Source organism: Amborella trichopoda, chromosome 5 (genome assembly GCF_054954075.1).
Source record: "Amborella trichopoda isolate Santa Cruz 75 chromosome 5, AtrichopodaSantaCruz75HAP2 v2.0, whole genome shotgun sequence".
In the NCBI taxonomy this organism is placed as follows: domain Eukaryota; kingdom Viridiplantae; phylum Streptophyta; class Magnoliopsida; order Amborellales; family Amborellaceae; genus Amborella; species Amborella trichopoda.
Genome location: NC_142340.1, coordinates 57131 through 71942, shown reverse-complemented (window position 1 = coordinate 71942; position 14812 = coordinate 57131).

Here is a 14812-nt window from a genome sequence, read left to right as displayed (position 1 = left end):
AAAGAGCTAGAGAAGGTAGAAAATTAGTCAACAATCATGAAAGATATAAAAAATCTGGAAATTAGGAACTTGATAAAGCTATGCACTAATACATACAAAGTATTGAATAATAAGTAAAATGTAAAGGTAACTTGATAAAGCTGTGGTATCTAAGGTCTTACTAAATGGCTCTTTCAGTGTACCTATATGGTGTCAGTTTGTGTAGTACATAGTTGAAGCGTATATATATATTTTTCTTGTTCGGATTGTTACTTCAAGTAGCTATTTCATCGCCTTTGAAAGACACAATAAATGCCATGGATCTGAAGGACGTGTAGATACCTATTTGAAATGGGGTTTACAGAAGTAAAAAACTGGCTGGATGCCCCCCTCTTTTGAGTGCATTGTGGACTTGTTGGGACTTCTGTTTTTTTGAGGTTTGTTGGAGGCAGTGGGGGGAAGAAAAAATTGTCTGTAGCATAACTGTGATTACCAGTGAGATGAAGGAGATGCGCGACATCCAACGTCTTTTGGGTTTTGTTCAATTTTAAAGAGAGAAAACATGGTTCGATAGAGTTGATCTTTGTGTTAGTGACATTATTATGAATTTATAATAAAAGGAAATAATGGAGTACAAAGATAATATAAAGGTCTTTTAGGGGCCATTTGGGTACGTGGAAATCTATTACGTGACATAATACTGTGATATTGATACTGTGATACTGGATACTGTGATATTGATATTGTGATGTCCTGATATTGATATTGTGATATTAGATACTGTGATACTATTATGTTGTGATAAATCACGAGATTTGACCACTACGTAATGGGGCACCCATTGGTACCAGACACTGTTATACTGAGAAATACTGTGATACTAATATACTGTGACACACTGAGATACTGACCACCACACAATAGGACATCCATTGGTGGTTGGATACTGCTTTTCCCGGCAACTGTTGACTGTACCTCGACCCCAATAATAGGACTGAGGTCGGGAAGGGAAACTGTGTAACAGGGAGGGTTGCACCCTCCCAATTGTTATGGGCATTACGCATTGGGACACTCAATGTTAGTGTAATGCCCTATCTCTAGAAGGACACAAGGAGATGGTCGTCTCTTGCAGGGCCCCTGCCTATCAAATACCCAAAGCATGCTGGGGATGTGTGTGTGTGTGAGGATATTACGAAGTGGGACACCCACTTGTGATTGTCCTCCCTCCTGAATGAGTGTAGAGGTTTCAAGCTACGGGATTGGCTCAGCCTGATCAATAGAACTTCTACTTCAGGAGTAGGCTTCTCTAGCTTCTACTGTGTGAGATTGTGATATGTCAGTAATGATCGGCTAGAGATTAAATGACTGACGGCTTTTACACTGTATGTTATTCTGACAATTTGATTGCGTATACCCTTATATCGTTAAAGTACTGAATGGGCTTGAATAATGGAAATTTTGTGATAGCTGTGTGCATGGAAATGCTGTCATTTACTGTTATTGATTTTTGAACGGAACGCAATGGTGTATATCTACTTACTGGGCTGTTAGCTCATTCCCTTCATTTTCAATCTTGTTGTAACGACCCAGACTTTCCCGGTAAGAGAAAGTGCGCTTGGCGGTGAGAAAGTGCGCACGACGGTGAAGAGAGAAGAAGAAGAGAAAGTGCGCACAACGGTGAGAGTGTGTACGACAGTGAAGAGAGAAGAAGAGAAAGTGCGCATGGCGGTGAAGAGAGAAGAAGAAGAGAAAGTGTGCACGACGGTGAAAAGAGAAGAAGAAGAGAGAATGCGCTACACCGTCGAGCCTGTGCATGACTCATGGATGCCATTTGCCTACTGCATGCTGTCACAACTGCCACCTGTCAAACTGCATGTCACTAAATTGCTACATGGCAACCCTAAGCTGCCACCTCATACTTTTGGAATACATAAGCCTCTCTCTCTTTCCCTCACGCCATGTTCTCACTCTTTTAAGCTAAAGCACTTAGCATTTGTAGCCCCCTTTCTAACCTTTGTTGGAGCCCAAATTGAGGAGCTTGAGGAGTGAGTTCTGGGAGGAAATCTGGGAACACCATTATACACACAAGATAAGTGGATCAACTACCTTGTAGGTCCTTAAGCATGAATTGAACATGAATCAAGCATGATAATAAGCATGATTAGTAGTATAAGTAATGGATGCCTACGTACACTGTTATGCTGTGAGTTCTATCAACACATCTTGCCTTTGCATGACCAACATGGGTATCAAATGTTCCTTGTTTTTCATGGAAAGTCTGTGATTATATGTTTTTATGTATCTATTGAAAATTGAGAAAGGTTTATGACAAGATTTGGCATGAGTTAAGAGCTAATTGATTATTATGATAAGTGATACTGTGATTGTGCTGTAATTTCCAAGACGAATCTATGTTTTTGTAATCTACTTTTGACCTATCAAATGGCATCCAAATGTGTTCAAGTCACCACCATTTGAAAGATACATGGGTCAATGTTTATGTTTAAACCTTGCTCCAATTCTTTATAAATGGAGAGCTACGCTTCAAAATGTGCAAGTAGGTTATTATTGACAGATTTCATAAAAAACTTAGAACTGATGTCTCTGTTGTCAAGAATTTTGAATGAGCAAATGGACTCCATTTTCTTCCAAACCACTGTCATTTGAAAGATCCATGAGTGTGCTTGTAATCATATGTTGAACACATTTTGAAATTCTTCATAGATTGGGAGTCATGCAATTATTTGTGAAGGAATGTCAATGCTTCTAATGCACAACAGGTTTCAGATAGAATGATTGCATTCTCTTGAGCTTTTGAAGGGCCAAACGAGATCCAAATGGTTTTAAACTACTTCCATTTGAAAGATGCGTGTGTCTAGTAAAAAGTTTGTTTTGGAACCGTTTTCAAATTCCGAGGGGTTCAGACATTATGACCACGTTTATGATCCGATGTCCGTGGCATAAATTGCAGAAAATGTTATACTATGATAAGGAGACTGTGACTCTACTATAATGAAATTGTAGAGAAATCCCTCTGAAATGGAGTGCTATGCCTAATCTTGCATATGTGCATTTCGATGTGAATAATAATGACTTTCAAACTGCTATGAAATTTTGTACACGTCATGCACTGAAACTTTGAATATAGCTTGATATGTTCACTAAAAATACATGATACTTGAGTATCCCTGAAATCTTGAAAATAGTAATGCATAAACGAAAGAATGCTCGAATATGCATGTATACAGTGCAACAATTCTGTTATATGTGCCATGAACACTACGCAATGGGTCGTCCATTGGTAGTGGATATTTTGATTCTGTTATATGAATTTTGTTATATGTGCCATGAACATTACGCAATAGGTCCTCCATTGGTAGTGGATATTCTGATTATATTATATGAGTTCTGTTATATGTGCCATGAATACTATGCAATGGGCCCTCTATTGGTAGCAGATATCCTAATTCTGTCGTATGAATTTTGTTATATGTGTCATGAACACTACGCAATGGGTCTTCCATTGGTATTGGATATTCTGATTCTATTATTTGAATTCTGTAATATGTGCCATGAACACTACGCAATGGGTCCTCCATTGATAGCGGATATTCTGATTCTGTTATATGTGCCATGAACACTACGCAACTGGTCCTGTATTGGTAGTAGATTTTCTGATTATGTGACCGCTACGCAATGGATCCTCCATTGGTAGTCGGATTTGTGAATCTGCTATACTAGAAACTGATATTTGTGATATGACCACTACGCAATGGGTCCCACATTGGTAGTCGAGTATACTGTACCTCGACTTCTATGATAGGAGTGGAGCCGAGAGGTGACTGTGAATAACAGCGAGGGTCATGCCCCCCAAATTGTCATGAGCACTACGCATTGGGTCCTCCAATGGTAATGTAACGCCCTCTCGCCTAAAGGCATAAGGAGAGGGTCGTGTTTTGCAAGGCCATAGCCTATCGAAAACCCCAAAGCGCGTTGGGGATCGTGTGCATGAGTGAAGACATTACGAAATGAGACCTCTATTTGTCATTGTCCTCCCTCCCAAATGAGGGTAGAAGTTCCAAGTTATAAAATTGACTTAGCTTGATCGATGCGATTTTTACTTCGGGGAGTAAATTATGTTTCTGCCTATCTGAATTAAGTATTCTATATGATGGTCTGACAGAGACTGTTATAAACATCGATGTAACTGTCATTTAAAGAAATATTTGATGCTCTGACATCTGAACAATACTCATTTTATACTGTTAGTGTACATATTATGATGCATGACTTTACTTTTTGATGCCAGTACGATCTTTGATGAACTGTAGACCATGTTATTATTTATATGATTGTAGGTAGAATACAAAAGTAGTGATCTACTTACTGGGCTTATATCTCACTCCTCTTTCTTCCTTTGTGTAGAGTGATAGTGCTTGACTGCGAGAGGCGAATAGCAGATTGGTGATAGCAGGCACTTGGAGTTCATACCTGTTCAGGATTTCTTTTTGGCCTAGTAGGTGTTTGGTGGCGTGGCCATGTGTATTTTGTTTGATGTAATGAAATATCAGGCTTGTAGGCCTAGAACAATATCGTAAAGAATTTTGGAGATGGAATGTATAATTAATGGTCTTAATTTGTGCAGTTTCTAGTACTTGATGTATAAGTTTAATTTTAATTCTCGTGGCTTGCTTTGATTCCATGCTTTTGACACACGTTGAGCCACTCCCACTTGAGTGACGTTTGCAACCTCTGGTCAAGGTCCTGCACTCTGCCGCCCTCTGATTTGGGACGGTAGGGGTCAGGGGGCGGGGTCATGACACTTATAGAGTGAAAGTTTCTGGCCCAATTGAGAGGGCAGCAGTTCGGGGTTTTGGGCTGCTTAAAGCTTGAAGTTGAAGAAGAGATCTTTCTGGAGCTTGCTATAGTAGGTGTTTGGGTGGCTGCGCCACTGTTTGTTGTTTACCTTGTACCTTGTGGGCAGTTAGTGCCTTAAACTGCTTGTAAAAGGATTTTGGAGAATGATTATTAATGGAAATGATTCTGCTTTTGGATTAATATCTATTTGATGCATGGATTTTAGTTATATCATGGTTTGCTCTTGATTCCCCCTATTATATGCGTTGAGCCACTCTCACCTGAGTGGCGTTCGTCACCTCTCGTCGCGGTCCCGTATTTTGTCATCGTCGGCTCGTACGGTATGGGGTCAGGGGGTAGGGTCGTGATAGTGTATGGTATCAAAGCAGCCTGGATAAGATTCTTGGCCTAGAAAGTTTTAGAATAGGATAGTTCTTTGATATGCTAGTAACTGGGTGCTTGTTTTTTAGCTCAAAGATGCCGACTCGTGCTAACAATGCGAGTTCCAACAACGAGAAGACCGAGCCACTCAATGAATTCTACAGAACTCTAGGGGTCATGACACAATTGATGAGGGAATCGATGTCGGCCCTGTCTACCCCTGCCCCCGATCAAAGTGACAGTGGTTTGATAGAGAGATTCAAGAGGCTGGCACCTTCGACTTTCGTGGGGCATGGGGGAGTGGAAAAAGCAGAGAGATGAAGAAGACAGGTGGAGAAGATATTTGAAGTCTTAAACTGTACAGATGAACAGAAAATGAGACTGGGCACTTTCATGCTTGAAGGAGAAGCTGAGCATTGGTGGAGCTCAGTAAAGTAGTCATGGGAGAGGTCAGGAACTGTAGCCACTTGGGAGAATTCTTGGAAACATTTTATGAGAACTATTTTCTAGACTCGGTGAGGGAAAGAAAAGAAGTGGAGTTTATAGAGCTGCAACAAGGAAGGATGTCCGTAGAGCAGTACGTGGCAAAGTTTGCTGAGCTATCAAGATTCGTGTCGCATATTATCGATACTGAGGCATGAAAAGCAAGTAATTTGAGAGGGGCTTGCGACTCGATATACGAGGAGGGATAATTTCGGCAAACCTTAAGACCTTCTCCCCATTGGTGGATCTTACCCTAAAAATAGAAAGAGATTGTGAAACCTTTCGCTTGAGGAAGAAGGGAGAATGGGGGCTGTGCAGCCAGGGAATTTTAAGAGGAAAGCCCAACCACCTCCAAGAAGAGAATTTAAGGGTAGGAATGATTAGGGCAGTGTCAAGATTCAGAGGACTTTTCAAGGTGATGTAAGAAGCAATCGGCGCCCAGTCTGCCTTCATTGTGGTATGAGTAATCTGTGCCCATTTTCGGCGTGGCAAGCCATGCCATCTTGTGAAAGACTGTTCAGTCAAAGGACCAGAGGACCGACAAAGGACTTAAGGTCGGGTTTTTGCTCTGACGGAACAAGAGGCTAAGGCATCGACCTCTGTTAGTTGAGGTACGTTTTCTGTTTGGGGAATTGATGCAAGAAGTTTAATTGATCCCGAATCTTCCCATTCTTTGTTGCACCACACTTTGCATGCCACCTGAATGCTAATCCTGCACAACTTGATTGGACTTTGGTAGTATGCACACCCATGAGAGAATCTATAGAAACTGATAGTGTATAAATATTGTGGGGTTGTGCCTTAGGGACGCATTTTACCTATAGATTTGATACTCTTGGACACCCTAGACTTCGATATTATTTTGGGCATGGACTGGTAATCCACACACCACGCTACAGTGAACTGCCATGATAAGACTATTTTTGGAGGGCTATGGCCAACATTCTTACCGGCTTATCATTTCCATAGAGTTTGCACTCCCTGTAACATATCCCATAGCATTTCCTTCACAATGAGCTTCTCTATCTGCTATCTCTCATTTAAATAAAAATGGTGCAAAAAAAAGGGAAACAAGATTCTTTTCTTTTCGTTTAACACTTTAAGGCTTTGTTTGACAAAACAAAATCTGGATATTCATATTTTTAGAAATATGAGTATAGCCATAACCAGTTTTCCATATATATGAACTATAAATTATTCTGAATATGCATATTTTTGAGCATGTTTGACTGTCCACCTCTATCTTAAACTTGTCACATTACTGTAAACAGAAGAGAGAGAAAGAGAAGTAGAGAGAGGAAGAGAGGAGTACTGTAGCTAATTACAGGTTCGAAAATAGAGAATTAGCTAATAAATCTTTTTTCCTTTAGGGAGAGTATAAATAATGCTACAGAATTTAGTTTAGAGAGAAATGTTAATTTATAAAGAGGGAAACATTAAAAAAGCCTGTCCCATTTACAGTACCCACTGAAATTTTTGGATAGAAAGAGTAGAGAGTACCCATTCCAACTTCCTTCACCCCCAAGCCTCCCTCCAATAGGAGAGAGAGCAATTCGAGAGAGAGAAAGCAAATACCTAGGTGAAAAGTCTTGGCATACTCTATCGTTCACAAAAAAAAAAGAAGTCATGGCATACTCTGCTCAAACCTTGCTACATTCATCGTATGCTTCATTGAGGAGTTGCCAGGTTTCACATCCATAACCAAAAAAGAGCTCCTCTTTTCTCCCACTAGAGCAACTTGCGAAGTAAGTTTTAATGCCCTATGTAGCAGCCTTTCAGCAAAAAGGGTCTTCAGTCCTCCATGAGCGGTGATTGTTGAGAAACAAATGGTTTGTGGTAAGAGAGAGAAAGATGGTTTGCAAAATGTGTGGATCTATATAGGGTGAGAAAGAAAGTTAGTCTGGATAGTTGGACTTTGCCATAGTATAAGAGGGGGAAGAGCCCAGAAAAATGAAAGAGAAGGAAGATGGAGAGATTTTGGGGGATGGAGAGAGATTGTGAGTGGGGAAGAAGAGAGTAAACAAAGAGGAGAGCAGTAGATGATCAGAAAAGAGGTCGGGCATGTGAAATTTGCTTATTTTTATTCCTTTGGCTCATACAGTTAAAGCTCGGCTCGGCTACACTCGGCTCGGCTCAGCTATACCGGCGCGGCTCGGCTCGGCTACACTCGGCTCGGCTCGGCTATACTTGGCTCAGCTCGGCTTAAAACGGCTCGGCTTAGCTTGTGTCGGCTTAGCGCAGTTTTCTGGGCCTAGCCGGAGTTAGCCAAGATGAGCCAAAAAGGCAATAGAGGATTAGATAAAAATTAAAATAAATATAAAAATATTTAAATATATAAAAATAGATGCGGTTAGCATGTAGTTAAGCCCGCAAATGTAGAAATGCGGACGCTTCAATAAATTTATTTTTGAAAACATGGGGATCATGAATATGAAAAAATAAATAAATTTTAAAATTTTAAAATAATAATTCTATTAAAAAAACATTTAGATCGTTAGTTTCAATTGTTTTTAAATGAACCACCTATTTGCCTCCCTCTTTAATATAGATTGATGCTTTATACCTCTGGCCCGCATAAAACAATTCATCTGAAAAAAAAAAAATTTATTAAAGCCAAAACCATTCTTGCTCTCAATGCTACGCCCTTTATCCTAACCACCAGTAATTGAATAAAACGGTATATCTGTTTCTTATCATCAAATACGGTACTTCATTGAAAGACAAGTGCTCTTTCCCCTTAGGAGAAGAAGGAATTTATATATTATTTTATAAATAGTATTGTTACTTATTATATATTATTTTATAAATAATATTATTATTTATTATATATTAGTTTATAAATAATATTTATATATTATTTAATAAGTAATAATATATTAATATATATCTTTTCATTATAGTATATTACCTAAATTATATAATACTATGAGATAACATAATTATTATATAATATATAATATAATTGATATAGATAGTGAGGCACTGAACACCTCAGCCACTATTGTAAATAGTAAAGGTGAAAGGGGGTCCCCTTGGCAGAGCCCTCTCGAAGCATGAAAGCAACCTCTAGATGTGCCATTAATAAGGTCCGAAAATTAGGGTTTTTAAATACACAGTTGGATCCATCTCCACTACATGGCATTTTGGACAAAGTCTCATCAAGAATTTCCCAGTCCACATGATCATAAGATTTTTGATTACCAAGCCTGGGATTTTTGCACTACAGCGGGAATGTATGCATTCGTGTGCTATTAGAGCCCCATCGAGAATCTGGTGTTCCTTCACAAAGGTCCCTTGGGATGATAAAATCACCTGATCAAGGACACGTGTAAGGCGAGAAGCCAGGCCCTCAAGAGAATTTTGTAGGAAGCATTAATCAGACTAATGGGTCTGAAGTCTTTAAGCTCTTCTGCTCCCTCTTTCTTGCGGATCTTGGCAATGAAAGTGACATTCATCGCCCTATGGATAGTGGCCCCAGAGTGAAATTCAGAAAAGAAAGCCATGATATCAGTCCTAAGGGTATCCCAAAAGACTTCGAAGAGGGCTATGGGAAAGCTGTCAGGGTTGGGGACCCGGTCTCCATTGAGATCTTTAATGGCCTGGAGTACTTTGTCCTCTTAAAAAGGGCTTTCCAAAGAGGCTGCAGATAAGGGAGAAATAGAACAGAAGGAGAGGTCCGCCATTACTGGCCTAGGACCAGAAGGGGAAGAGAAAAGCTTGGAAAAATATTCAACAACAGCTGCCTCAATGAGATTGGGATAGTCAACAATCCAATCCCCCAACTTGAAGTGGGTAATAGAGTTCTCCCTTCTTCAACAGTTGGCTATCTTGTGGAAGTAAATTGTATTTTGGTTGCCAAGCTTGAGCCATTTGACTTTGGCCCGCTGAGCCCAATAAATTTCTTCTTTCTTTAGGAGGCATTGGTAATCATGTTTGTGGATGGATCGAGAATCCAGCTCAGAAGGGGAGAGATGTCAAAGTTCTTCAATGAAGTCGCAATGTTGAATAGACCTCAAAAGGGAGTCTTTTTGGTATCATAAGTTTCCAAGGAGCTGTGAGCTCCATGATTTCAAGAAAACTTCGAGCATTTGAAGCTTTTTCTACAAGATAAAATTGGCCCACCCATTCACAAGGGGGGAGAAGGACTCCCAATGGTTACATGTAGGAGAGGGGAAGCCGGGCTCTTAGAGCCAAGACAGCTCAAAGCGAAAAGGCTTAAGCCCTCGAGGAAGGGACTGGGTATCTAGCAGGATAGGTCTATGATTTGAGGCGGGCTTGGGAAGCACCAGAGAGTGGCTGTCAGGGAACTCATGATCCCACTCGAGAGGGATTAGAAATCTATCTTCCTCTCAATCATTGGTGGTAAATACAAAAAAGTACTCTCCAATTTAGTACTATTACCACAAAAAGTTTTTCATATCTTAAACATCTTAAAAGAATAAAACATGAATTTTAAAATTATAAATATTATTCTTTTACCAAAGTGTCTATACATAATTAAGGTAACAGAGAAATAAGAAAAACTAACATAAAAAAGATTTCCAGATGTGAATAGGTAAATGCCTCCATGTTTGTCACCAAAAAATGACATACTTGGTGAGCCTCACCAGATTGTCTACTGGTGTGTCAGAAGCAGCAACAGATTAATCGGGTCAGAAGCGTCAACAGATTAATCGGATATAGTGGTAGAGCCACACACAAAAACATATCTAAAAACTGCATCTTTGATTCATCTAATCCATTCAACTACTCCCATGTTCTATGAGCAGATTAAAAACTGACAAACTCATGAGGTGCACAATATCATCATGCTGACAAATCAAAGTGAAATGATTCCAGATCCAATGATCCCATGGGCCAAATGAAAAATTCAATAGTTATCAAGATAGATTTGGGAAGAGGAAATAAGAATTCCAACTAAAATAAAAGCTATTATGCATCTTACCAATTGCTCATAAGTTTATGATTAAATCTAACAAGCAGGTTATAAATGACCAAAACAAAATTCATGTCTACAAATAGAGTCATATGATGTTGATTATTTCTTAATGTACACCTAAAATGAAATCAAATGCACATAGTTACATACCATCTTAAACATTCCTATGTACACATTATTCACAAAATCCCTTTGGAAATACAAGAAGTGGATCGTTATCAAGGGCTTCAACATGTTGTTTCATTCCATGATAACAAAACTCACTAATTTAGGGTTGCCACACTACAATAAAGACACTATAATAAGCTCCATCAATTAACAATATCCCCAATTCTTTACTACAATTTCATGACCCCTGGCTAGGTATGATTGAAGTGAGAAATCAATTTTTTTATGACTTGGGTATGGACCAAGATTGGCTATATAAAACTACTGGTTCGCAATTGAAGTTTGTCAAAGTGGTTTGTGAATTTTATATACAATTGTGGGATGCCCATCAGATTGGGTATACATGGCCCATGTTCAGCCACGCTATGCGGACTCCAAAAGAAAATGCTTGTACTTTTTTGTGGTTGAACCATGAAAAAAAATTAGTTAACATTATCATAAAAAAAAAAAAAATGGAAATTTTTTTTCAATAGGCTTTAAGGCCAAATGCAATGCTCTTTGGTAATGCCAAAATCGATCTATACTACTGTGCAATAGACCTGCTAGCCTTTAGTATCTTGACATTGCGGTTGCTAATGAGCAACATTATTTCTCTTGCTAATGCTCATTGTTTTGTTTCAATTTTCTATGTTTGGAGTGACTACTTCTCATTTTGAATTCTTTTTAGTACGTATTCCATGTATAAACGCGCAGCAGGGCGGAATAGAAGGAATCCCGAAAGATAGGCACAGGTGGGGACAGGTTTGGCATGCATATTGTGTAGTGGGAACAAGAGAAGCAGCAACATATCTCTGAATGGAAAAAGTGTCACAATTCTGGTTTAAGAAGGCTAGCTAGACATAAATGTGGGCTACCTTTGAGGAACGATGTTGCGTCGTACACTCAATAGAGAGATCGAGGTGGAGATTGAAGCTGAGCATTTGCTCTCTCTCTCAAAAAAAAAAAGATCTAAAAGATTCATCACCACCAATAAATCGCTTCAACAAATAGATTAACAAAGGTTAGTAGAATCCCATACCTTTCCATCTCACTCTGAATGGAGCAACACCATGCTTTGACATTTGTAAATATATGTATCCATTTTGTATATGGGCATGTAAGACTGAAACAGAGCGTAAAAGATACGAGAATAAACAAAACAAGTTATGGCCTATTGGGTATTCTGAGAGAGAGAAAGAGACTATTACGATCCCGGTAAATAAGGCTGAGAGCATACAAAATACAAGATTCAGAGAGAGAGAGAGAGTGAGAGCAAACAAAGGATAGAATAGAAAGAGAAAGGGCAATTAAGGGCATCTTACTGGTGATGAGAGAGAGAGAGAGAGCAACGAAAGGATAGCTTAGATAAAAAAAGGGCAACTACAAGCAAAAGGAACTCATCTTCCAAAACCAAATTTTTAATAAAGGAATGAAAGCAAAAAAAAACGTATATAAAGTTTTTGCATCCACATTGGTCATCAAGATCTTGAGTTTCAAATCGTAGCAAATCTTGAGATTTTTCTTCCTCCTTTCAACTCGTTTGAATTCCCATAAGCTTGAGTCTGACTTTTGTAGGATATAGCGTCCCTCCCTGCAAAACAAAAAAAATGCTAATCATAAGCACTTAAAAGCATTAATGAACAAGATAATCAATTAAAAATTTAAGCATTTGAGATCCGAAATCGTCTCTGACAGCTAAGCGTTCCACTTGGGGCGGGGGCGGGGGCGGGGGAGAGAAAGAAGAAAATTCCACTAGAAACCACAAAATAAGGCCTAGAAACACAATTCAATTCGCTAAACCCTATAAGAACTCTAGAATCTCCATAAGATGGCATTTTCATTAAAAAAATACATATACCAAAAAAAAAAAGGAAAAGAAAATTAAATACAAGAGAAGCCCTGAAAGCATAACTTCAACAATACATATCCTTAAAAAATACCAAAACATCCAAATCCAAACACACAAGAAAATCATAGAGTATTACCAATATGAGGAATCATATGAAGAACTCTTCTCATTCTCATTTTCTGTTTCAATTTAGTACAATATCAGAAGAAGAAGATAAAGGAGCAAAAATAGTAAGTATTACCAATAGCCTCCTATAACAAATTCTCTCTCTCTAAAGTGGGTCAAATCATTGGTGAAAAGAAAATTGAAAGGGACATGAAGTTGGGAATGTTATGATAATTCATGCATCTCTTAAAACTAAGAAATCAAGTTGTGGCAGTTGAATTAAGAGGAAATGCAGAACAAATTCAAATTAAATTAATACAAAGATGAGAGAAAAATAAGAGAAACAAAGGCGATTGAACCATTTTGCATACGGGGTAAGTTAACGTGTGACGACATCCTGAGGCAACAAATAAATTGCTTTTTCTCCAATATCTCCCTTTCGACCCAAAGATTCTTGGAACAAATGTTTGAAAAATCCAAAAACCAGAAAACAAATCTTAGAGAGAAAAACTAAATAGAGATAAAGAACTTTTAATGGTATTTTTTGTTAAATCAAGATTTTAAATTTACTTCTATTGTAACTTTATTTTTCTTTAAACCATTTTTGAATAATATTAAATAAATAAATAATAAAGTTATAAGGAGTAAGTATTTTTTAGAAAAGATAAAATACGAATTTATATCAATACTATTAAAAAAGCAATTTTTTGAAGATCTTTTAAAAAACTCAGGATTCTTAACGGATTTAAAAAAAATCATGTTTTGAACGGAGACTTAGCAACTATGATATTTGCATAATAGCTAAATCTAACGTTGAGTTTCATTGACCTGAGCCGAGCCGAGCCGATGTTAGCCGCAACGAGCCGATATTAGCCAGTCGAGCCGATGTTAGCCAAGTCGAGCCGACGTTAGCTGAGCCAGGTCGAGACATTTTAGCGCGAAAAAGCCGAGCCGAGTTCAATAAATAGTTGGTCTAAAATCCCAAAAATGAGAAAATCGATGAAATTATGAATAAATTATTAAAATAAAAATTATGAAAAAAAAAAAAATTTTAAAATTTAATTTTTAAAAAAAATATGCTAAAAAAAATTAACGTGGGTAAAATGCCATCTATTTTTTAGGGTTTTATGCAATTTTTCACTTGGAGAACACCACCGGCAACGGCTCTCTCTCTCTGGGAGGCAACGGTTCTCTTTATATGTCAACGGCTGTCTCTATATGGCAACGCCTCTTTCTCTCTCTAAGGCAACTGTCTTTCTCTCTCTAAGGCAACGGCTCTCTCTCTCTTTCTCTCTCAAAAGCAACGGCTCTCTCTCTCTCGGCAACGGCTCTTTCTCTCTCAAAGGCAACGGCTCTCTCAGAGGTTTCTCTCTCAAAGGCAACGGCTCTCTCTCTCGGCAACGGCTCTTTCTCTCTCAAAGGCAACGGCTCTCTCAGAGGTTTCTCTCTCAAAGGCAACGGCTCTCTTCCTCTGAGGCAACGGCTCTCTCCCTTTGCTTTGACATGCTCAAGCGAAACACAAAGGGCCTGGCTGCAACTCCGTTCTCTCTCTCACTCAGAGGTTACTCTCTCTCTAAGTAGACGTCCCCATTAACAATCTATTGATCTACTCCTCTCTCTCTCTGTATCTTGATCAGAAACCGATCCATCTCTCTCTGCATTTCTTGATCACAGAGCCAGCCAACATGCATCTTGTCAAATTTCTTCCTCCAGTTTGGACCATAAGGCTTCATTCGTCATTGATCAGAAATCCATTAATCTTTTTCTTCTTCCTCTTTTGCAATCAAGAAAATGGTGAAGGGTACTTCAAGCGAAGATGAGGAGCTCAACAATGAGAGCCCACCCAAAAAGGAGTGTACTCATCTGGATCTCTGTTGCATTAGATTTTGGTTTTCTGACAGGTGAAATGTTCAAGCATACGGTCATTTAACTTCTGTGATTTATGAGTGGCTGATGAGCAATCTCTGATTATTCTTTTAATCATCTTCAGGTTATTGGTGAAGATAGAAATTCTCCTCTGGTAAGTTCAATTCCTTAGTGGGATGTTTATTTCATGCTCGTATTATAATTGA